Consider the following 6781-nt stretch of genomic DNA (forward strand, 5'->3'; position numbering starts at 1 on the left):
CTCGGCCGCGCGGTGCAGCCCAGGGAAACAAGGATGAGCGGGCTGGCGCTGGAGGTGGGCCAGAAAGAAGAGGAGGCGGCCCGAGGTGAGGTTTTATCTTTTTCCTTTTTAATTTGATTTTCTAAATTCATTTGAAGTTGAAATTTGAATCAATTCACTCAAACAAAGACTATAGCACACAAAGAAAAGCCCTACATGCCTAAGGACAGCATGGATGCACAATATTCAAATATATACTATGTCAAATTGGTTTTTCTTTTTATAAAATAGGGCTTTGCCTTTTTCAAATGTTTAAACTCAATTTAAACTCTAGAAAATTTTAAGAAATTACAAAAGTGGAAAATTAGGGTGCTACAAATCTACCCCCTTGAAATGAATCTCGCCCTCGAGATTCGGACAGATTGAAGAAAAGATGAGGAAACTCGGTCTTCAAGTCTTCTTCTCTTTCCCACGTCGCCTCATCTTCCGAGTGGTGACTCCATTGCACTTTACACATTGGTATTATTTTGGTTCTGGTCACTCTTTTTGATCTCTCAAGAATCTTTACGGGATACTCTGTATAGGAGAGATCTTCCTGAACATCTAGCTCTTCCGTTGGCAACTGTTCTTCAGGCACTCAAAGACACTTCTTCAACTGAGACACATGAAAGACATCATGCACATCTGCCATCTGAGGTGGTAACTCTAGCTGATAAGCTACTTCCCCTCTTTTCTCTATTATTTTGAAAGGTCCAATGAATCTTGGTGACCACTTCCCCTTGACTTTGAATCTTCAAAGACCTCTGAGTGATGAAACCTTGAGATAGACAAAATCTCCAATTTCAGAAACCAATTCTCTTCGCCTGTTATCAGCATTACTTTTTTGCCTTGATTGTGCAATCCATAGATTCTCCCGAATTATCTGAACTTGCTTCTCTGCATTTCGTAGAACCTCTGGGCCAAAGACTTGACTTTCCCCAGTCTCATTCCATAATAACGGTGTTCTGCACTTTCTTCCATACAGTGCTTCAAACGGAGACATTTGAAGACTTGCCTGATAACTATTGTTGTATGGGAACTCTGCATATGACGGACTCTTCTTCCAACTTTTACCGTACCTTAGAGCACAAGCTCTTAACATATCCTCTAATATCTGATTGACTCTCTCAGTTTGACCATCAGTTTGAGGGTGGTAGGCGGAACTAAAGTTCAGCTTTGTATCCATAGACTCATGTAGCATTTGCCAAAACTTGGATGTAAAATGTGTACCTCTATCTGATACAATCTTCTTTGGCACTCCGTGCAAACATACTATTCTTGACATATATAGCTCTACTAGTCTTACTCCAGTGTACATAGTCTTAACTGGGATAAAGTGGGCGACTTTAGTCAATCGATCAACTATGACCCATATTGAATCATATCCTCCTTGCGTACGGGGTAAACTGACAATAAAATCCATACCAATTTCTTCCCATTTCCATTCAGGTATCTTCAAGGGTTGCAGTAATCCTGCTGGTCTCTGATGTTCTGCTTTTACCTTCTGGCAAGTGTCACACATGGCTACGTATTCCGCAACCTCTCTCTTCATCCCATACCACCAGTAGATATCCTTGAGATCTTGATACATCTTTGTACTTCTAGGGTGAATAGAATATGCTGAATCATGAGCTTCTCTCATAATTATCCCTTTAATATCCTTCTGGTTAAGCACGCAAATTCTCTTTTTGAACCACACAGTACCTTGACTGTCTTCTGTAAAATCTGGAGCTTTATCATCCTTAATAAGTTGTCTAATTTCCTTGAGCTTCTCGTCCTCCAGTTGACCCTTCTAAATTTCTTGTTCAAGAGTGCAATCTACTTCCATGATGGTTGTTTCCATATCCGCTACAAGGTTGAGCTTCTCAAACTCTTTCCATAACCCAGGTTGACTATCTTGAACCGTCACCGAGTTACTGTAACTATTCCAGCTCAAAGCATTGGCTACTACATTTGCTTTTCCTGGATGGTAGTGAATTCCCACATCACAGTCCTTGATTAACTCTAACCATCTGTGCTGACGAAGGTTTAGATCCGATTGGGTGAAGACATACTTTAAACTCTTATGATCCGTATATATCTCACACCGTTTTCCAATGAGCTAATGTCTCCAAATCTTCAATGCATGAACCACAACTGATAATTCCAGATCATGCGTAGGGTAGTGCTCCTCATGCTTCCTTAACTGTCTTGATGCATAGGCCATGACTCAACCTTCTTGCATGAGAACACATCCAAGTCCTTGTCGCGAAGCATCACAGTAGATATCGAAATTCTTGCTAATGTCTAGTAGAACTAGCACTGGGGTTGTAGTCAATCTATTCTTCAACTCTTCAAAACTTGCTTGACAAGCAGGGCTCCACTTAAAAACCACGTTTTTCTGAAGCAGGGAGGTAAGAGGTTGAGCTATCTTAGAGAACCCTTCTATAAAGCGGCGATAGTATCCTGCCAATCTAAGAAAACTCCAGATCTCTGACACATTGGTAGGTATTAACCAATTCAACACATCCTTTACTTTACTTGGATCTACTTCAACACCTCCAGCCATTATGATATGTCCGAGGAAGGCAACTTGATCTAACCAAAAATCACACTTACTAATCTTGGCATACAATTGATGCTCCCTGAGTGTCTGTAACACCATTTTCAAATGCTCTTCATGTTCTTCCTCACTCTTAGAGAAAACCAAAATGTCATCAATAAATACTACCACAAATTTATCCAAGTAGTCCATAAATACTTTGTTCATAAGGTTCATGAAAAAGGCTGGTGCATTGGTCAATCCAAAAGACATGACGGTATACCCATGTAACTCATATCAAGTACTGAAGGCAGTCTTAGGCACATCTGACGATCAAATCTTTAATTGATAGTATCCAGACCTTAGATCAATCTTGGAGAGCACTCGGGCTCCTCTCATCTGATCAAACAAATCCTCAATCCGGGGTAACGGATACTTGTTCTTAATGATCACGTCATTGAGTGCTATATAATCTATACACATTCATCGGGTACCATCTTTCTTATCTACGAAAAGAACTAGGGCTCCCCAAGGTCACGCACTTGGTCTGATAAAACCTTCATCTAACTGCTCTTGAATTTGTTTCTTAACTCAGCTAGGTCATTAACGGACATTCTATATGGCCTTTTGGCTATAGGAGCCGTACCGGGTACCAATTCTATAACAAATTCAATATCTCGATCTACTGGCATACCTGGCAATTCATCAGGGAAAACATCAGGAAACTCGCAAACCACTTTGATCTGATCAACGGGTGCTTCTTCCAGTGGGTTGAGAGAACAATCCTCTATTGCTGGTATTGTAGCTACGAACTCGACCTTGGTTCCATCTCCATTTGTTAGACGAATTACCCTTCTGGCACACTCTATTACTCCATCTTACTTGGCTAACCAATCCATTCCAAGAATAACATTTATGCCCTTAGTTTCCAAGACTATGAGATTCGCTGGGAAGTCTACCCCCCTTATTTTAAGTCTTATCCTAAGACATATATACTTTGCCTTCATAACCATAGGCAAACCATGCTTTGCAACATACTGAGTAGTTATAAAGGAATGCGAAGCTCCAGAATCAAACAAAACAGATGCAGGTCGGGAGTTAACGAGGAACATACCGTACACCACATCCTGTGCATCGCGAGCTTCCTCTGCTGTGACATGGTTGACTTTCCCATGAACATAATTCTGTTGTCCACGGTTGTTCCAACTGGGGTTCTAACTCCCACTGCGTGACTGAGCTAGAGCTGGAGTTGACCTTGGTGTGTTATTGGTTTTGGCCTGATCCTGCACCCTCTTAAGGCATTTACTCACATAGTGCCCTTCCTCTCCATAGTAGAAACATCCTTTGTTTGGTCCAGGAGTAGATGAGCTATTTTTGACTTGAGGAGTAGCTAGTGGAGTTGATCGGGGTGTCTGATAGTTGGAGCGCTGAACAGGGACTTGCGACTGAGTCCGGTACTGAATGTTGGAACGAAACATAGGGCCTTGTGGAGACATCTATGTTGCCCCACAGGAACGTGTGTTGCTTCCTTGTCCCTGGAAAGACATCTTCCTCTTCTTCACATCCAGCTGACGACGCTTGTGTTCAACCATCAAAGCTTTGTTTACCATTGCTTAGAAATTGGGAAACTCTTGTGGAAGTAGAGCATACTCTATGGCATCATTCAGACCTTCCAGAAAATATTCCTGCTTCTTCTCATCTGTATCCACTTCATTAGAAGCATACCTGGACAGCTGAGTAAACTTGGTCACATACTCCCTTGCAGTCATTGGTCCTTGCTTCAGGCTCATGAACTCCTTCTTCTTTAGACGGACATCTCCTGACGACAGGCGATGAGTGCGGAAACTGGATTTAAACTCCATCCAAGTGATAGCTGCTAGATTTTTATGTGCTGCACAGTATGCTTCCCACCAGTCTAGGGCTTGACCAGCGAGTTGATGTGAGGCATAGAGAACCATCTCTTTATCATTGCACTGAGCAACCTGTAGCTTCCTTTCTATATCCTCCAGCCAATCATCTGCATCCATAGGTTCCACTGCATGACTGAAGACTGGGGGTTGAGTTCTTTTGAATTCTCCAAGTCTTGATGGTTGATGCGGTTGAGGAACATGATTTGGTTGTTGCTACTGCATCTGCACCATGGTTTGGGCTAGAGCTTGCAAGATCTGAGTTTGCATAGCCATCTGTTGTTCCAAGGTCATTGGAGGGGGCGGGGGTGGATTCTGGTTGTTGTTGTTCTCTTCTTGGGTATTAATACTCCTTGTGTTAACCATCTGATTAGGGTTGGAAAGGGGAACAGGAGTAGGTAAGCGAGTCTGGAAATAATTTAACTAAGGAAACCCATCTATATTATATTATATAGGAATAAAGATGCATCTGTGGAAAAGGTGCCAAAGCATTCCACAGCTCACATCGGCACTCAAACAAAAGATCCAACTTACACACTTAGCACCATAATAAAGCTCACACTAACAATATTATTATCCTTAACGATTACATCAACGCTCGACTCTAACAACGCTAAGACTATCGATAAAAGGACCATACTATTGGGGCTCCTCTCTAGTACGGGACCCTGAGGGGGGGAATCAACTGATCCATCTCCAATTATGGCGAGGGTGTTGAGACAGATCCTCTGGCGCAGGGGTGAGTGGATAGACAAGTCAGACTACCACCAAGCCGCCCCGAAGCTTCTGCAGCGCCTCCCGAACACGCCCCTGCCCTCTCCTTTGCCTCTGGGTCACCGGAGACCACACCCCGACAACACCCCGAGTTTCCCTGACGCCTTCATCGACGCCGACCAATTCCTGTGCCGTTCCAACCCCGGTAAGCTCTAAAACGAGCTCCATGTGCCCTTCTCACCATGTTACGCCGCTTGCCGGAGTCCCTAGCTTGCCGGAACCCAATCCCGGCAAGAGTCCGGCGAGGCCGCCGCCGAACCATGCCCGCCGCCACCCTCCAGTGCCGTCGGACAGCAGCACTAAACCTGAGCCGTCCGATCTAGATTGTGTGGTCCCGATTACATATTAGAATACCTCTTTAGTAGCCAGTAGCAAGTTGCCACGTGTCGCCTCTTTAAATACAGTCAGCGCCTCAGCCACGTCACCCTGCCACATGTGCGCCACGCAAGCCAATCAAGCCCAGTCAACAGCCAGTCAGCCATCCGGTCAGCAGCCACGCAGTATATAGGGTTTTTCAATATAAAAATAAATCTAATAATTCAGTTAATTGGTAATTTTGCAGAAAGACCCTTGAACTTTTCTATAATTACCTAAAAGCCCCAATCTTTTTACAGTTTAGTCCCTAAACTTTTTCATAATTACAAATAGGTCCCTCTATTTTTACAAAAAGTTCCCTATACTTTTCCATAATTACAATTAAGTCCTTTTTCTTAATTAAAATAAACCCTAATCTTGTTTTTATCATATCTTTTCCGTCGTAGCTCCGTTTTAAGTGATTCTTGCGCCGATACTTTCGTTTCTCCAAGCTCTATCTTTCTAGATAGGTTTTGTCTTGTTGTTTCTTTGGTTTGTGCTCTGTTCTTAGTATGTTTTGTTTGTGTGCTTTGCCGGTTATTGTGCAATTAGTCGTTAACGCCCAGATCAGTTTGAAGAATATCAAGACCAGGAGCAAGAATACACTGAGCAGCAGCAAGGAGCAGGCAAGTGTCCTTGATCATATTGAACCTATGTTTTTAAATGTTTTGTTTTTGCAAAATTGCATGCAGTGTCAATATGATGGGTAGTCACCTATGTTAGGGTTTTCCCTAGATTTTTCCTTATCATCCCTTGGAACCTGGATGGTTTATGGTTAGATGTCTTTGTTGGGTAGATTGCTTAGCCATGCTTCTGGGATACTGGGAAGTGTCATATACTTGACTAATGAACATATGCAACAATAGTGGTTAACTGGTTAATGGTATAGCAACATGGAACCTTAGACCTTGAGCAAAGTGGTTTTGTTGGTTGTCATGGTTATGATGTTGGTTTAGTGTTTGCTCAAGTAACCTAAGTAGGGACCGGTTCGTGGAGCGACAACCAGAGAAGCTCCGTACAAACACGAGACTGATATGGGAAGGCTTAGCCGATTAATTAGGGTTCTTCCAGTGTTGTGTGGGCCAGATGGGAGGCGTGGATGAGGGAAGGTAATTCTCAGAAACCACATGGCACAAGAGGGGGCTTCTAGGTGGCACATAGCGGTGAAACCTGGAGTGTTGGTGACACATACTGGGAGGATTATTTG

Source organism: Phragmites australis, chromosome 20 (genome assembly GCF_958298935.1).
Source record: "Phragmites australis chromosome 20, lpPhrAust1.1, whole genome shotgun sequence".
Lineage (NCBI taxonomy): Eukaryota > Viridiplantae > Streptophyta > Magnoliopsida > Poales > Poaceae > Phragmites > Phragmites australis.